This window comes from Magnolia sinica, chromosome 12 (genome assembly GCF_029962835.1).
Source record: "Magnolia sinica isolate HGM2019 chromosome 12, MsV1, whole genome shotgun sequence".
In the NCBI taxonomy this organism is placed as follows: domain Eukaryota; kingdom Viridiplantae; phylum Streptophyta; class Magnoliopsida; order Magnoliales; family Magnoliaceae; genus Magnolia; species Magnolia sinica.
Window position 1 is genome coordinate 8,551,313 of NC_080584.1, and position 19,533 is coordinate 8,570,845.

The 19,533-nt window shown below is 38.9% G+C and overlaps 2 long non-coding RNA genes across 3 annotated transcripts; both read right to left on the reverse strand.

The window, feature by feature from the left end:
* Positions 1–3,765: 3,765 nt before the first annotated feature.
* LOC131220366 (uncharacterized) lies at positions 3,766–8,711 on the reverse strand. Of its 2 annotated transcripts, none has more exons than XR_009158536.1 (4): positions 8,603–8,711; positions 8,421–8,473; positions 5,774–5,897; positions 3,766–4,776 (listed from the first exon to the last, which is right to left on the reverse strand). It is a non-coding gene; the product is annotated as an uncharacterized LOC131220366 (long non-coding RNA). The 2 variants fall into 2 exon arrangements; XR_009158535.1 differs by having other exon boundaries at positions 3,766–4,718; positions 8,603–8,710.
* An 8,483-nt stretch (positions 8,712–17,194) lies between these two features.
* LOC131220696 (uncharacterized) lies at positions 17,195–18,087 on the reverse strand. The gene is made up of 3 exons (XR_009158781.1): positions 18,041–18,087; positions 17,862–17,933; positions 17,195–17,250 (listed from the first exon to the last, which is right to left on the reverse strand). It is a non-coding gene; the product is annotated as an uncharacterized LOC131220696 (long non-coding RNA).
* Between the last annotated feature and the right edge of the window lie 1,446 nt (positions 18,088–19,533).

Genomic DNA, 19,533 nt, shown 5'->3' on the forward strand with positions numbered 1-19,533 from the left:
GTTTACTAATTTCAGATTGCATCTACAGTTGTCTACAAAACTGGGGCATTGAGAAGAAAAATTCAGCAATACCTTTAGACAATGCTTCATCAAATGACAGTGTCATTTCATGTTTACATAACCATTTCAGGGCAACGAAAAAAAAATTAATGGAAAAATATTCCAGGTATGTTGTACCCACAATCTAAATTTGATTGTACAAGAAGGGCTGAAAGAAATTGACCACACTGTAGAGAACATAAGAGAGTGTGAAATATATAAGGGGGTCGCCATCGAAACTGAGTGTATGGAATAACGTCATCTAACGTTTGAATGCTCCATCTAAAAAAACGTTGAAGTTGAATGTGTGTACACGTTGGAACTCGACTTATGAAATGTTAGATACAGCAATGGAATTACAGCTTGCATTTTCTGAATACGCGGCGCGTAACAGAACGTATTCTTGGTTGCCGAGCACAGATGATTGGACCAAAGCAAAATAAGTTCACACCTTTCTCAAAGTTTTCTAAAATTGTACAAAGATTTTTTCTGAGAATAAGTATCCAACTGCGAATCTGTTTTCTCCGTCTCTTTGGAAGATTAAGGATGCTCTGCAGAAAAATGTCAGTGCGGGTCCAGATTTCATACGCCAGATGATAGTTGGTATGAAGATGAAGTTCGATAAATACTGGGATGAATGTCATATGTTGATGTCCTTAGCAGTTGCTCTTGATCCTCGTTGTAATATGGACTTAGTCAAGTTTATTTTCATGAAGATTTATCCTCCTAAAAGAGCGGCGACGAAGACGTTCAAGGTTCGTAAAGCCCTCGAAGATTTGTACAATTCGTATGCTACTACTTTACCTGCAGTAGATATTCAAGAAAGTAGAGATACAGATGTTTCTATACCTGGTAAAAAGGATGTACTAAATGAATACATGTCATACTTGGCACAAGAATGAATATGACTTCAGACTAAAGAATCAGAGTTAGAATTGTACCTCAATGAGTCAATCATAATGTGATTCGATTTTGATGTGTTGGAATGGTGGAAAATGAGGGTTAGTGAATCAAAATACCCTACATTATCTGTAATGGCAGAGGACATATTATCAATACCAATTTCAACAGTGGCATCAGAATCCTCATTAACATAGGGAGTTGGGTTGTGAGCAAGTATCGAAGTTTACTTTCACCAAATACGGTTGAAGCATTGATTTGTACAGAAGATTGGTTGCACCCGATATGGGGAGGAGATGATATTAATGATGATGAAGAAGAAGAGATTGAGATTCATGACGAGTCTTTACCTGTAGCAAAAAATACATGAAGGCGTTTTAGGTTTTTCAATTATTTTCTTTTTAGTTGAAACTTAAGAATGATCTGTAATATACTAATATTATTTAACTTGAAACATGAAAGTGGTGGAATGTGGACATGTGGTATGTAAGTCTTTGATATTTATTTACTCACTACTGTTCATTTGCTTTTATTTTTGATATATTTATATTACTTTTATTTTGTTCTTATATCAAGTTCAAATTATTTATCAACATTCTGATTTTTTTTAATTAAAAATTGAATGTAAATATATCGTCATCTGACCCATCGACAAACATTTGGAACTACGCTTCCCTAGTTGAATTGCCACCAAGGTTGGAAGAACAAAGATTATGTGTGGTTTGTATGGCGCAAAGTTTGTGAACAAGATTAATCAGTTCGGTTACATTTGTCATGTCGAGGTGATGATGCAAAACCATGCCCCAATGCTCTTAAAGATGGCCAAATTCTTTTTCAGGCCCTTTTAGATTTAAATAAAAAATCTTTCACTCAATCTAAACCTTCTGGATCTGCATCTAGTACACAAATGACTTCCACAAAAGATGCAGAAGATGAAGCCAGATTAAAAGCTCTGAAGGAAGAACAATTCTAACTCGCCTTAAAACACAGTATGGAAGAAGTTTATAGACTTCAGTGATATCCTCAAAGACAACATGATGTTGCAGCAGGATCGAGTACGACAAACAAGAAGAAGAAAAAGAGTAATAAATTAAAATTCCTCACCCATCTCAGTGAATTCTATAAGGCATTGAGTACTACATATAAATCTTCACACAAAGAAAGTTTCAAAAATATAGTTCAAAGTATAAAAGAGTACGTAGGAAACATCTCTTCGCCTTCTGACTCATAAGAAGTGAACCAATATGTATATGAAAAATTAGATAGTAGTTCGGATGGATCAGATGACAATACAGGAAGGCACTCCTATGGAGGTTATTAGTTGTAAATTGTAATTTTGAACAATATATTTATCAAAGTTTTTTAATCGTAAATTATGCATTTTATATATTTCATTATTTTATTCAAATTCGAACTCCAATTTGATAATCGAATTCAAATTTAAACAAAACTCAATATATAACTCGAACTCAGAACTTGGCTCAAAACTCGAACTCGAAACTCAAAACTCGACTCGAAAACTAGGACTCAATATTAGCTCGAAGACTCGAACTTGAACTCGACTCAAAAACTCAGCTCGAACTCGGCTCGGACTGGACCGAGCTACTAGCCAAGCCGAGCACGAGCTGCTGTTCCAAGCTCGAAAGCCAAGCCAAGCTGAACCCGTGCTGAGACTCAAGCTGTCCAAGCCGAGCACGAGCTGGGCAAAGCTCAGCTTGGCTTGACTTGTGTACACCTCTATCCATATGGCTACTTGAATTTTTTTCATCTTCTCTTGTTTGTTTCAATACAGATTAAGGTGCTTACGTATGATCGGTTCTCCAACACCTTAGAAGTGTTGACTAACCTTTAAATACTTGGATCGATAATCCAAACCTTATAAGATCAATCACATATTCATGTCCTACATCGACTAAATGAATTGCATGTTGGATTGTATGTATTGCGATGACCCTAATGAAGACACCTGGCTACACCCACTTTCAGTAGTGACAATCCAATAGTCTTATAAAGAAAGTCAAAACATAATCAATCAGATCTCTCCGTCCACAGATCCTCAAGTTATATGAGGATTTGATGAAGCTCGTGCAACCAAAGCCTATTTAAGTTTGAGCATGATAAGTTTCTCAACCTTGATACTTACAAGTGATCTTTGCCAGTGCAAGTTACAAAAGCCCTATCCAAAGAACCATCCATGGCTCACTTACTCGTGTGGGGTAGGAAAGAATGCAAACTAACATTAAGTTAGCCCTAATGTCACTACAACAAAAAAGGCATTTAACCTCGGTTTAAAACTGTGGCTAAAAAGGTTAAAAACTAAGGCTAAAAAATTTAGCCTCAATTTTACCTCAATTATCCAAACAAACGTTACAAACCCCGTGGCTGAAGGTTTAGGCCTCAGTTTTAGCAACTAAGGCTAAAAGGGTTTGTATAGCCTTAGTTCTTCAAGTGAAGTTAAAAGAACCCCTTTAGCTTCAATTGCCTCAAAATAAGGCTACATCAAACTTCCAGCCTCCTTTATTTCCAACCGAGACTAAAACTAAATTTTAGTCTCAGTTGAATTCAACCAAGCTAAATCTATTTTTAACCTCAGTTCTCAACAACCGAGGCTAAAGCCTTTAGCCACATAAGTTGCAGTCTCAGTTTGGATAACTAAAGCAAAACTGAAGCTAAAGATAGATTTAGACTCTGTTAGCATCAACTGAGGCCAAATTTAGTTTTTAACCTCAATTCTCAACATTTGAGGCTAAATTTAGTTTTTAACCTCAATTCTCAACAACTGAGGCTAAATCATTCATTTTTATACATTTATAAATCTGTGCATAATTATTCATTTTAATCCATTCATAAAAGCACAATACCAACAAAAAAGTTATGTCTATTTAAAGTTTTCAAAACAAGCTATAGATGCACCCTACTATATCAAACTGTTACATAACATTAGCATATAAACATTGAGTACTACAAGGAAACACACTTGAAAAAATCAAGGTATGGTGTCATTCGGCTTGCAACAACTGATATAGTTAGCACTGATTAGTTGGGCCTCTCCTATCTGTCCAGCTCATGTTGAAAAGCAGGTTAAAGCACACAAGAAGACAAACATCTAGAAGCCAAAGAAATCTCCTGCTGCCACAAAATAGATAACAGATACTGTACGTTTAACTTAAATTCAGAAGTAAATAGTGATAATCATGAAACTGCTCTGATCCAGGACACATGGTTTTGTAAATACAGATATAATTTCCAAATGGAGAAAGGAAAGAGCAAAGCTTCCTTTGCAAAACTGGTTTGCTTATGTTCCTTTCAGCTGAACAATGTGGATGCAGCGAACAACATCATCCAATTACTTTTTTATAAGCTCATTAAAAAGCATTACAGAACTATTCCAATCACATATTAAAAGACTTTGCAGAGCCGGGCAGGCATAATTCCATGGAGCAGCATGAAAAAGTAGTCTCAATCTCCCAATAGAATCCAACCTCAGATTCTTAGAAAAGATAAGAAATTGATGAAGTCTTTTCCACAAAATGACATAGGAGAAAGAATGCCGAGTATCCCTTCCATGGAAGATAGGGGAGGCAAAGAAGAGCCAGAACTTGGTACAAAAATTACACATCTTGCTACGAACATTAGAGTTTGGGAAGATATAACAGATAGAGACAGAAATAGAAAACAAAATGAATTGAATATCAAGGTTGAAGGTTACCAATTTCTGAATATCTTTAGCGACTTATAGTAGCAAGCAACACGCAGTTGTCAATATGTAGATGAAGAACCTGGACCATCATGGCAGCAAATAGTTTCAGATCATCTACATGGGGCCCATTTCTGTAGCTATGCTAACTCATTCAGCATGGTTAGAAACAGAAACCTTGAACATCCTTAGCACCCAACTCAAAAAGATAATTTCTAGAAATAGGACCAGCAGATGTTGAGTTGACGAAGGCGATTTATCAATCAAGTTTTCTAAGAGAATGGTCAGAACTTGGAATACCATATGGATTGCTGACACGTATGAGTGGACTTGGACTCGGTAGAGTGGGATCATCCCCCTAAATATGCCAACTCGGCCTGAATCAAACGAGTCACCGCCTGACTCGACTCAGAAGGACCAGATGAGTTGGTCCGAGTCACCAATTCAAAAAAACCATCCATGACTTTTAGAAGTCGATGATCACGCTTTAGCTCTAAGAATGCATTTTCATCATTTCTAACTGATTACCCATATATGGCTTTTAATGATAAAATGAAGTATCAGACATGAGGGTGTCAGCTAATTGTCTGGGTAACATTCTGGCTATACCGAGGACATTATAGTCAGTCTACGTGTGTCAGTTATCCCTGAAATCTCTTTTGGGGCCTGTTTGGATTGTGGGAGAAGAAACGAAAAGTAAAATGATAATCCAATGATGGATTCCACGGATTTCACAAGGACTCTGAAACATGGGTTTCCCATGGATTCCTTTTTTGGGTTCTTATTTGTATAGGAAGTGGAAATCCTATATTCCTCTGACACTGATTACCTCATATGTTGTGCATGAGCATTGGACTGTGGAAAAGGCTATTTCCAATCTCACCATTTCCTTTGCTACCCTAACAATGCAAAAGATCTTTCTTTTCTTTTCTTTTCTTTTACAGCAATCTAAACAGGCCCTTATTTAAATGAAGACTTCAGAAAATGCACTAGAAATCAGTAGTTTGACCCATTAGTTTTGTCTAACAGCCCTAGTCATCGCCAAAAGCAGTAATTTGCCATTCTCTAAATCTGACGTGTTTAGGAAATTAGATTTATCAGGCAATTGCAAACAAATTGTAAGTATTTGGGGATTACCTGAAATAATTTCATTGGCACTCCCTAGAGAAATCTGATGCAGTTGAAACTTGCATGGAAATACAACAATAAGTTCAACTTTGAGGATACCAACCAAGACATGACACACTCATGGCTTAAAACTCTGCAATACGGACAAGTCAGTGTAAGTTCATTATCTTGAACAAGATTGATGTCTCTGTAAATTGTAACACCAAATTACTCCCTTGAAATTTCCACACACTCTATTATATATAGGAACAAAGATCCATCAAACCAATCTTATATTACAAGATTCAAAGCATAGAAAATTTATAGTATATAACACATCAAAATACCCATAACCAAGACTACCAAGAGTCTTCAAGTATCATAACATCATCTTAAACCAATGTCAATTGCTCGTGATTTTGTCAATGCTTATGAGATTAACTAAATCAATAGCAAATGATTTAAATGGCAAAAAAATCACTTAAAGAAATAAAGTGGATTGGCACATGCCATCACATATGTGATTTTAGACTTCTAGATTACTTTCAATCGAATTAAATTAATGAACCCAATTTAAAATTTGACTTCATAGAAAGAGATTGTACATTTCTACACCCACAAAAGGGAACAATTTGGATTTAAGAAAATTCTGACAATTCATTCCTATACCCAATTGATACGATACATCACTGAATCAGTATCATGTTTTAGAGGTAATGTAACACATGTAGCTATATTTAATACTAGGTTTCTTAACCAGCCCCTGCAATCCATGTTTAGCTTAATGACTAGCATGGCCGATTATGATATCTAATCAGTGGGCTTTTTTCATGTCGCCATCCATGTTAGGAACTACATAATGATGATGAACACTAATGATTTAAATATCGACAATATTGGCTGACATATCCCACGATATATCTTGTATCCCACCTATGCGATATAAAACACACAGGTAGTGCCTTAATTAATAGGAACAAAACATTTACCATGCATGCACCATTCAACACTACAGAACCAATGCGACAGAATAATTTGGTGCATGAGAGGTTTCATAGCCACACTGGATTCTGGTATAGCAGGTCTGCAGAAAGAAAGTTCAAAAGATATTCTTTTCAGAGCCAGAATGTAAAGCCACTTCCTCTTTCGTGAAATCATTTCAGATAAAATATGAACTTGAAACACTGGTGAAATGTCCTACCCATCTTGAAAATGGATGAGGAGAATGTTAAACACATGCTCTGCCAGTTGAAGCAAAAAAGTAATAAGCTGATCCCTATTACCAGCTATCTGGCACATTTCAACCATCGCAATGTACCTCCTGTAAAGCAAATAAACCCCTTGACATTGCTATATGAAAACAAATAAAATGGAGAAAGCATTGTTTGGCAATAAGACCATATGAACGGGCATGGGAAAAGAATCAGTTAGAGAAGCAACACAATGCATGCCAAATGCATATGTTTGTAAAAAAAATAAATTAATTAAAACTGAACATTAAGATCCAGAAGCACCGCTATTTTCTCTTATCAATGTAATGACCATAAATTAGAGTTAGTGTGAAGCTCTGGCAGAGAAAACTTGAAAGAATGAAAACCAGAGCATAATTATACCATGATCTTGAACATTTCCAAGGGTTGATACATTATCAATGTCTCTCATGCAAGGAAATAAAAAAACTAATACTCTTATGAACCGAACAATTTATTAGACAGACAATCAATCAGCACCCACTCTGGAACATCTGCACCTTCATTAGGCTTACCAACTACTAACATGTTAGTCTCACAACAGTTTAGCATACGACCCTACACATTAAATCAGAGAGAGCCTAACTCCTGAACAATGCTGCCCAGAAAGGTAGCATCTCCTTGTTAGTCACAAAGAAACTACCCAATAGAGCAACTACTGGATCCTTGCAGTTTTACACTAAAATACAGACTTTTACACCTACGAGAAGATCACAACTACCACTGGACTACAAATATAAACACAAGGGATCCTCTTATGTACCATACTCTCAGATGGGAAGAATTGGTTCTTCATCAAAATTACATGCTAAAATGCTTCCACAAAAGTTTCCACAAGGCATGTAACCAAGTTGGTACGTCACATCTATATTCTAAATAACTAGCAAGTCTTGAGATCGAATTGGAGTTCGAGTCTTAAGAAATGGGAGCCCTTGTTGATATACTTAGCATGGTTACTGAATGCTGAACGACTTGAACACTTCCCATATGCTAACATCCAACAGTTACAATCTGATTACGATCTTCAGAACATTGAAGAATGAAGACTAATTTGCGCTTCAGGAGTACAATACATATCAAGTTATCAATATGATAAAATAACTACATTACCCAAATGGAGTATGACAGATATGCACTCTCTATGGCACATTCAAGCCACAGGATTTAATTATTTCCGCACAAGATTAAGTGAAACTGATCCTCACCATTTACCACTGCACATAGGTTATGAGACAAAATCCCAAAATGGCCACCAAAACAAGGACTGGAGAAACTATAACTTAAAAGGCAAGTTTTAAAACCCAAACGTATTGCTGAAAATGCAGGAACATTTGAAAATCCAATAAAAGAAAAAACAGAAAATCGATTCTAAGATGAAATTACAGAGAGAGAGAGAGAGAGAGAGAGAGAGAGAGAGAGAGATTTACCGAAATCTGAGATGGAATTGAGGAAATCAGAAGTGCAGACCTGAACCAAAAACCTGAAAAAATCAGATTGTGTGAATTGTCATTGTAAAACCGTAATTAGCGAGGGTTTCAACATTTAACATTGAAGATGATCGATCTCAAGAGAGAGATTGAGCGCGAGATGGACAGAGAGAGGGAGAGACCTGAGAGAGGGAGACCGAGAGTGCTTGTGCTGCGGTGGTTGCTTAGGCGCTTGATTGAGAGAGAGCGCTTGCTTGGCAGAAGAGGAGAGAGAGAGAGAGAGAGAGAGAGAGAGAGAGAGAGAGAGAGAGAGAGAGATCAGGCTGGTGGGTAGCTTCTGGAGTTGCAGCAGAACGTGGTTAGGCGGGGGAGACGGGTTTTAGGGAGTTGCAGGTAGAGGGAGAGGGAGAGAGATGGGGAGGAAATGACAGAAGAGAGATGCGATGGTGGGGTTTTGTGGAAGCGGATTGGCTAGTGTACCAAACACCAGCTATATAAGACTAGTGGTGTGCAAAATGGGTCCGATCCGGCGGATCCGATCCGATCCGGCTTGATCCGCCCCGATTCGAACAAGACCGGTAGGGTAGATCGGTTAGGTTCGGGTACAAAGGGGCAGATCCGAATGCAATTCGGATCGGATTCGGATAAGCAACAAAACCGATCGACCCAAACCGAAATCCGATCCGTTTGGGTCCGAGCCGATTCGAACCGAACAGGACCGGGTGTAAATTAACAAGTTTGCCCCTCCCCTATATATATCTCTTTTACCCCCTTTTGTTTTTTTCCCTACCTACCCACCGCTCTCTCCCCACACCCGAACCCTAAAATCCCTCAAAAGCCTTCTCCTCCGTCGTCCCTACCCGACGGCAACTCGCAATCCTCATCTGGCCATTCGCAACCGTTCATCAGGTAGGTGGACCCACTCAGCCACTATTTATTTATTTTTTTATTTTTGTAAGAGATGGCTTGCTCGTCGGCCAGCCATGGCCGCTGCCCGTTGGTGGTCCGGCCACCTAGGATCGTCGGCCACAGTTTGAGATTATTGATCCAGACAATGTTAGCTAGAAGCAGAGTCGAATTAGCAGGAAAAAGAAGAGAAAAATGGAAAACTTAAGAACGGGAGAGAACTTACCCGGAGCTTAGTCTTGTTGGCAAAGGGCCTTGGAGTAATCTGAATGATTCAGATAGCAAGACGGAAGCCAGTTATATATAGCTGGCACATGAGCTTGAGATCCAAGCTGTCCATCAGGTGGGACCCACTCGGTACTGTCTGAAGATGAAAACAGGGCATGTCGAATGGGAAGGGTTAAAAACAAAAAAACTTGTCCAGGACTCTTGTTTAATAACATGGGGTCCCCGTCCACCTAATGAGCAACCGGGCCTGACTTTTTTTTAAGAAAAATAGTCTCTTTGATGTTTTTCTTGCCACCAGCCACAGTATACATTACATTCATGTTCCTAATGCAAGACGTCCAAATAATGGCCCCATGCGAATGGCCAGAAGTTTTCAGCGGAGCAGATTAGGTGGGCCCCACCTCTTGGAAGACGGTGTGGCCTTTACTGTGGGTCCACCTCAATGTATCTATCTAAATCTATTATATTTATTTGTTTTTCCCATCATTTTTGGGCATGGCCAAAACATGAAGTAGATCCAAATCTCAGGTGGGCCGTACTAGAGGAATCAGTTGTGATTGAACACTCCATTAAAAACTTCCTAGGGCCAACGTAATGTTTATTTTCCATCAAAACTGTTGATGAGGTCACACTAACATAGATGAAGGGGCGAAAAGAAATATTAGCCTAATCAAAAACTTATGTGGCCAATAAGAATTTTTTAATGGTCTATCAGCACTACTAGCCTAATCCATGTTAGACTTCTTAACCTAGTCATGTAAATGCTCATTCCATGTTAGCCTGACCACACCAAATGTGGATTAAATCCATCAATTGGATAGTTAGGATTGCATTTTAAATTAAGATGCCATCATTTGCTCATTTTAACTTTGGCGAGTCTGCAGGTCAGTCCGGTCACATTCGGTGAGTCTATCGCACACGATTATTCATTTACTGGATGGTAATCTCAACTTACACTACCACTGATGAAGATTATATAACTGATTTAAGGAATTTCAAAGAAGCATTAAACCTGATAATGTCCTAAGTAGACCATGGGACTAGTTTGTTGATTATTTTACTAATTTTTGCATGTGTGATGAGAACATGGATTTAGGTAGATAACTACCTCAGTACAGGTTGCTACAATCTCAGGTCAGTGTGCTGGTTTTGTGCAAACAAGTAATGAGATGGCTCTTGGCACCGTTGTAATACCCATTTCCATCTATGGTGGGAAGCAATTCTCCCTATCCATTCACATATACAACTGTTAAGGTCCAACCTGTGGACAACTTCCAACCTTTCATGTATATATGACATCCAACAAATCCATGACTATATAGGGCTGAACTTTGGTCCTTCGCACAAGGAAATCCTCATGGTGGAGCCAACCTTTTGGTTGGACTTGAGATCTCATACATATGTTGGCAATATTAATGGCAGGTTGATTGTCATGGTAGAGAGCAGTGCGGGCCTCAATTTCTATTTCTTGCAAAAGAGATTGAAGCCATGTGATCTCACAAGTTGTTTTAGTCATTTTCCTATACTTAGCTTCATCAAATGAACCACAGTCTACTTCTGGCTTTTTCATATCACCAGATTTCCTCTTATGGAGGTGTAGATGTGTAGTAGCTGTTGTTTGACCTCCTGCCATTTCAAAGAGTAGTTTTGGGTGCATTTGGATGTCTGCATAACAGAAGTGTTTGCATCAACCCATGATTGAAATGGCATGGTCTTGTGGGCGGCATTGAAAGTGCAATTACCTTTCCGTTTTTCCTACCTGAAATTGATGTGCAACTCATTTCATGCAAGATGTGAGATGAGTGGGGCATTAGTTGTGGGCGGGGATCAGTTCTACCCGACCATTGCATTTTCAAGGCACCCAAACACACCATTAGCTGAGAAGAAAATGTGTAAAGACTCATATGAAGTGCAATTTCCTTAGAACCTATTTGCTAGACACATTTTAGTTCATCTCTAATTATGTATTAGAGATTATGATGGTTGGCTATCATTTATCAAGATTATTTTGCCAAAAAGAAATATGATCCCTAATACATAATTACAATGAACTAAAATGAGATGAACTCATTGTTAGGTGTCTTCCAAACTTTTCAAATTGAGGGACTTCACTCTGGATATGGATTGTGATTTTCATACTTTCAAGAATTCAATTTTCTAGTTTTTACTTTTTATTTATTTATTTTATATTATGGAAATTGTTGATTTTTCTCCATTCCAAGTCAAGACTACCTGATGGCAAGATATTAACTTTCAAAGAAGTTATTTGATACTCTGGCAGAGAATGGCAATCCATGCATCTATTGGAAAAGCACAATGTTCTCATTGTTATGCAAATTAATGCAGGTTTTCCCTTTGATGATGCAGTGTCTCTCTTTCAAAGAACATGCTTTGTTCATCTGGCAATTCATGTGCAGCATTCTTATTATTTTGTTGGAGGATTTTCAGCCATGGATGATATCCTACCTTTCTGTGGATGAACAGGCTAATATTGTGCATTGTTTGATAAGTTTCAGCCTTCTTTTGATCCAACTCCTAATTGTTGATAAGTTTCAGTCCACCTGTGAAGGTGGTAAATTCCTGGCTTGGTTAGAAGATCCAAACTTCTTATGGGACCTACAATGCAAGACAAAAAGAAAATGAAGCTTCACTCTCAAACTTTTTCATCTCCTAATGATGGCCATCTTTGTCTTCATTTTACATTTATATTTTGCATATGAATTATTTCTTTTTCTTTTTTTCTTTTTGAAGTAGAAGACAATAAATTTACCTGAGTAACTTTCTCATCTTGCGATACTGTGGACAAGGCCCAACTATGTTATATGCAGGTACCTATGGTCTCCTATATATTTGTTGTATATGATTACTTGGAACTGAATGTGCAAGCCTTCATTACTGGTTGTAGTTGCTAGATTCATCTAATCAATGACTGAATGGAATGATTTATTTGAATGTAAAATTGTCATGATATGTTCGTGTGATATGTGGACACTCTCTTTAGGTATTTCCCACCCTTTTTTGATACAAGTTGAAGGCTTTTCTTCTTTTTAGTATATCTGTATGTAAGTCTGTCATGTTGAGAGTTCATTGATTGCTTGAAATTTCTTATTGCTAGACACTGATTGTCAACCTTTCGGTAAGGGTTGCACTGTATTGTGTGGGGTTGGGGCGACATCTAATCCGCTATACCTATTCAGAGACCGTCTCCATCAATCATTTCATGCGCTGATGTACAGGAGATTGTATGGAAATGCAGGTCTGATTGTAAATGGGGCCGTTCTAAGTTTATGACAAATCCACTCTGTCCATTTCTTACGGCTCATTTTAGAGAACGAGCCCACAAATTAGGCAAACCTGAATCTCAAGTAAGCCATACAATAGAAAAAGTGAGATTCCAGCTATGTTGTTGAGACATGTTGGGGCCATTGCCAGGCTAATATTCAGCTTCTGATCTTTCTTGTATTTAGTTTCATGCCTTAAAATGAGATAGGACAGGCAAATTTTCAAAAGCCATCAATCGTGGGTTGTCACCACAATCAATGTCATCAATTAATGGGAGACTTTTAAACTCAGGTTTGGTGGACATTTAAATCAAAAGATGAAAGTTGATTAACTTAGGTGGAGCCCACCATGATATTTGTGACAAATTCAATTCATACGTTTTTCGAAAAATTTTAAATTAATTCTAGACTGAATCCGAACCGGGTCAAATCCGATCCGACTCGGTTTTGCTGACCGAGTCGGTCTCAGATCGGATCATTCAATGCATTATTCAGATCTAATCGGATCAGGTGACTCGGATCCGTTCCCGGATTAGATTGGATTTGGGTCAGGATACCCAAATTTCGGATCGGATCGGTCTCAATCCGATCCGACTCGGACCGATGCCCAGCTCTATATATAACTAGTGTATTGACGTCAGCAAGTTCTGTGGGTCCCATCATGAGGTATGTGTTATATCCAAACCGTCCATCCATTTGGTGAGCTCGTCGTAAGGCTTGAGCAGAAAAATAAGACAGATCTAAAGAGAATTGGACCACACTGCAAAAAGTAATGGGGGATTGAACATATACCATTGCAACCCTTTTGCGATCTGAAGTTTTGGATCAATATGATATTTTTTTTCCCTCTTAATCCAGATCTTTTTGGCCTTATGAACAGATTGGATGGAAAATAAACATTATGGTGGCCCTACGAATGTTTTAACAGTGAAAATCATGATCCGCTGTTATTTCTGGTGTGGTTCATTTGAGCTATGATTCATTTTTTGGATCATGCTCTAAAATTATTTTTACAAATGGATGAATGGTGTTGATATAATAAATACATCATGTTGTGGCTATTTAACTTTGATCTCCTTTGAACCGTTAGTACACTTGGACAGCGTTGGACGCGGATTTCCTCCTAAACTTCGTGCGCAAGGATTCCGTGTGGGGCCACTGCGATGTTTTTGAAAAAGCACTCCGTCCATCTGTTTTCTGAGCTCATTTTAGGGCATGCTAGAGAAAATGTGTATCCAAAACCTAACCGGGACACACGAGAGGAAACAGTGGAGATTTAGTGATCGCCGTCGATACATTTATATGCCCACAAAAGTTCCTAGTCGGTTTAAATTGTTCATTTTCTCACTTCATCTCAGTGAAAATGACCTTATAGATGGTTTGGATGGAATATAAACATCAAGTGGAGCCTAGGAAGGTTTCAACGGTAGTCATTCCTTTCCATACTATTTCATCTCGTATGGCCCATCAGAGTTTTGGATCCTCCTAAATTTAGGTCAGATGCGTTAAAATGAGGTCAAAAAATGGATGGACAGTTTGGATTTCTCATAAACATTACAGTGGGCCCTATCCAGAATCCTTGTGCAGGGCGCGGATTAGCTACTGATTGAAGTGACGTCACCAAGTTTCATGGGCTCCACCATGATGGATATTTTGTATCCACACCTTCCATCAATTTGGAGAGATCATTTTAGGACAATATACAAGGAATGAGTTAAATCCAAAGCTCCAGTGGACCCCAGCACAGAAAACAGTGGGGACAGTAATGCCCACCATTAAAAACTTCTAAGGCCACAAAAGTTTTAGATCAAGCTGATATTTGTGTTTTCCCTTATTTCATATCTTTTTTAACTTTTGAAGAGGTTGGATTTCAAATAAACATTATGGTGGGCCTTAGGATAGTTTCAATGGTGGGAATCACTCTCCCCAATGTTTTCTATGGTCGGGTCCACTGCAGACTTTTATTTGCCTCATTCTTTGGCTCTTGCCCCCTAATGATATCTCAAAATGGATAGACGGTGTGGATACAACACATACATCTTAACGGGGCCCACAGAACTTGGTGACGTCACTTCGGTAGCTGACTCGCTACTCAACGTGTCAGTATAGAATCCGCGTCCGTGCAGGAACCTCCTGCCAAAGGCTTTAGCTGGAATCCGCGTGCAGGAGCGTCAGGCTCGCTCGTTTTCGCGGAACGGATTGGCTACTCTCTTGCAAAAAATTCGATCTTCGTTGTCAGAAGCTGCGCAAACTTTTTCCTAACATCAGAAAGACAAGGACCTCATCACTAACGGGGCGTCACCCCTATAGCCCATGTTCATGGCTCACCTGGTCTATCAAGTTAACAACAGAAGAATTTCATATTGCTTTCTTGAATGCTTGTTTATATTACAAAACAGCCAATTCGTCTGAACTATGAGCCAGAGGTCTTTTGACTTTCGGATTGAAAAGCAGCCTCGGCCGGGGGGAGCAAGCAGTAGGGGGCTCTACTTCATTCTTTTGAAAAGAACTCTCATGGCTACTACTCGAATTCATTTCTCTTGGTAAGTGAAGCTCCCGCCGCCTTCGGTCAACTCAAACAATTGAAATTGGTTGCAGTAGCAACGTAAGCAAGAGAAAGATTGCTCGGCATGCAGAAAGAATGAAATGATGTTGCTTCTCGCTTGCCCCCTATATTTTCGGTCATCCAGGCTTCGAGTTGCTGAATATATTGCCGGCAGGTTATCCCTAAGAGATTTATTTTTAGGGGCCTATAATCGATTCATTCTCACACTTGCAACGGGGCACATTGAACCTAATCGAACTAGAAAGGCTTTAGGGGCTGGATTTTGGAAGGTGTTGGTGGTTCAAAAAATTCGATCTTTGTTGTCTAATTAGAACAAACACTAATACCTTAATTGAGTTGGTCAAGATCAAATCCCCTACCCGTGGTGACGAATTCTCAACATCCTTGCAACCGAATGCACCTAGGGCTGGAACAGAGGACTCCGGATCCAAAAACGTGGCATCAAAAGTATCTTGAGCTCCACAAAAGGATTCCCCTCTCTGAAACAAACCCCAAATCCTCTGGCCCGTAACCCCCTTGGTGCTCTGTGGGCCCCAACATGATGTATGTGTTTCATCCATGTTGTCCATCTATTTTTATAAATCATTTTATGGTATGAAACTAAAAATGAGATATATCTCAATCTCAAGTGGACCACATTACAGGAAACATTGTTGAATGAACGTAGACCATTAAAAACTTTTTGGGGGCCATAAAAGTTTTGGATCAAGCTGATCTTTGTTTTTTCCCTTCATCTGGATCTGTGTGACGTAATCAATAGATTGGATGTCAAATAAATAGTATAGTGGCCTTAAGAGGATTTTAATGGTGGATATCCAATCGCTATTATTTTCCTATGGTGTGGTCCACCTGAGATTTATATCCCTCTCATTTTTGGGATCAAACGCTAAAATGATCTGTAAAAATGGATGAACGAAATGGGTGAAACACATACATCATGGCGGGGCCTACAACGCACCGTCAATCAAATCAATTAAAATGGACAATTATCCTGATTCTTTCGATCGGGTAAACATGGGATCACTACACCAAAATCCCTCTTTAGAAACGGTTGAAAACCGTTCCTAAACCATTCAGAACAGTGGCTTGGCGTCGCAAAAAATTATGTACGGTTTAGAACTGTTCCAATATTTTTTTATTTTGCAACGGTTCTAAACCGCTCCTGAAATAGGGCGTCGCAAAACATAAGGGACGGTTGAAAGCCGTCGCAAATGTTCAATTCCAGCCCATTTCTAGATCGTTCTTAATTTTTGGGAATGGTATTCTTTCTTATTTAGGAATGTTTTTAAACCAAAAAGCCGTGCAACTATGAGAAAAAGCCAATAAAATGGAACCATCATTGTTGTAATTCATGGTAATCTAATAAATGTACGGCCTAGATTTGTGCATACGTGCCACGTGCATAGAGATGTGAGTGCTTCATAACCAAGACGTGTTCAACTGTCATATTCACCCCCCAATTTGAATAGAAAAAAATAAGCTACAAAAATTTGAGAAAAATCAGAAAATTCTAATAATACAATAACAAAAACCCTCACCAAACAAGCAATCATCAAAGCTTGGCTTGTTCCGCCTATGGAATCTTGCAACATGTGAGTTTGGTCTCTCAGTATGGGATGTGACCATCATTGGTATTCAAAGAGAACAACTTTTTGGAAGGAGTATAAAGACTAATTAATCCTAACACTTTCAGCGGGATGAGGGCTGCCACTACTCAGATATGAAATACTAGGATCAGCACTAAAACAGCTTCGGATAGAAGGTGTTTGATTCTTACAAGGAAGAAAGTGAAATCAAAGTGAAAAGCGAGCTCGGAATTTCACCAGTTAAATCATTAAAGCTCAAATCCCTAAAAAATTAAAATTAAAGATTAATGAAATAACAGGGGGGAAAAAAAGACTAGCATAGCTCTTCAGGGCATTTCGCCCAAAAAAGACTACCTCATTTATAGGTCCATGGCCTAATCTATGGCCAAGGCCTATTCTTAGGCCCAAAGAATAAATGGGTTGACACAGACCCATATATTACAACTTCTCCTGTTGATGCCCAGCATCAGCCAATACCTAGGCCTATTTATGGCTTTCATGGGTAGGCTTCGGCTTATAATCCAGGCCCAAAAAAATAAATGAGTTGGGCTGCGAACCCTGAAATGACCCAACTAGGGCCATCAATGGTCCGGCCAGACCGTGGGTTTTTGGACTGGGCAGGTTTTGAGCAAGGTTTGGGCACGCTTTCTAGGCCCAAGGGATGGGCTTGGGCTTAGATATAAAAGCTAGATTGAACAATTCTAGGCTAAGCTTGGGTTACTCCAGTCTGGGGCTCATATGTGATATCCTGCCAAACATTCAATTAAACTGAACGTGTGAGACTAGGTAGTATGAAGCCCAACCCGACCTGGCTCATTGACAACCCTAGGCCCAAACCCTGCGCAAACATAGGAGACTGATGTAAAAAACATACAGATGCTGTAATGATTGATACTCTCCGATGTCGAATGGAATTCTATCTGAAATCTTACTGTTTCTCAAGATTCTCCAAGCAAAGAAAATAATAATAATATTTTGATTATATCACAAGAACAAGAACAACAATAATAAATTTAAAATTAGCATTAATACATAGGTACCATGATTACTTACAATATGGTTAAGTTCCTCATGCCCTTGATAAATGCCAAAGATGAGCTAAACAAATGCAATGATAATTGACAAAGAAACACAAATACTTACAAAGCGGTTAGATATGTCAAACTGGAAAGACTGGAAGGTATCGGACCTTGGAAAGCATTCGCATGCAACTTCCCTACATAAGCATTCGCTAGTTAAAATTCTCAATCAAACAATGAATCCTAGTTACTGAGGAAAACTTAATGGACCTATCATGAGCCTGATTTATAGGTGACATGGTCCATTCGGGTCAAAATGTCGACACGTGCAGGCAGCGGCGAGGGTGAAGAAAAACACCGACAAATCAGTGCGGCAATATACAACAGTGATACAAAGGAGATAACTGGCTATCCTGCAAGTGTCTCAGCAGCAAATAGTCAAGGCATAGTTATAGGTGGACCCAGGAGCAACTCAGCGAGGGTCTACATGACACGACCCATCAACAATGGATATGGCATTGCTGGAATTTCATGAAGAAGAACTCAAACTTCCCTTAATATCAAAATTCATTCAAAATCAACTACTAACAATCTAGAGATTTCACCCACTTATAGAGCTTTAAAAAAATAAAGATAAGAATCCAAATACCTCTTTCCATCCTAATGAGATAAGAATCTATTAAAGCGACTTGTCCCAAGATGTGCTTCAAGTAGGACTCTAATCATAGATGATCTGGGGTGGGTCCCACGGTGTAGGACTGATATGAAATGCTGGTCGATCTGGCCACATCGGTAGGCCTGCTTGTTGCATGGTTCTAAATATCATCCAATATCAAGTCAACTCCAAGTTAGTATCTGTACAGGTCATTGGGAGAATTACTCTCAGAAACCAAACCGAGTCAGAATGAGTCGGAGTAAGTCATACCAGTTTCAATCTCTGGATGAGTCACAATCCAAAACCAATTTTAAAATAATGGTTGGTAGCCCCAGGCCTGAATTTTAGATCTGACAAGTAAACTAGCGAAGCCCAAACCTGGGTCTGACAACTTTCTCTATGGAGGCCCGGCCCAAGCCATGATCCATGGGCCAGGGCCAGGACCAGGCCATACTTTGAAGCCCTATCTTAACTTTCAGGTCCAATGTATAACCTGTTTGATTACAACCCTGACCCATAAATAAGAAAAGATTCCCTTGAAGAATGAAAAAGAGCAAATCTCATTATATTAGCTTACAAAAGATTAAGCTTGGTCCAACTCCCTATGAAGTCAGGTATTGTGCCCGTGAGCTCATTATCAAAGGCCCACCTGAGATCACAACATGCTTCACAATGTAGAATAACATTCAGGTAGACGATAATTTCATTGCTTGGATGCAAATCAACCAAAAAAAGGACTTACAATTTCTCCAAGTTTACTAGATTGGCAAATGTGGAAGGAATTGGACCACTCACACCGCTACTGTCAATGGTTCTGTTGAAGTTTACATGAAGAAATGGTTCGAAATCCATCATACCCAAGTGGCAACTTG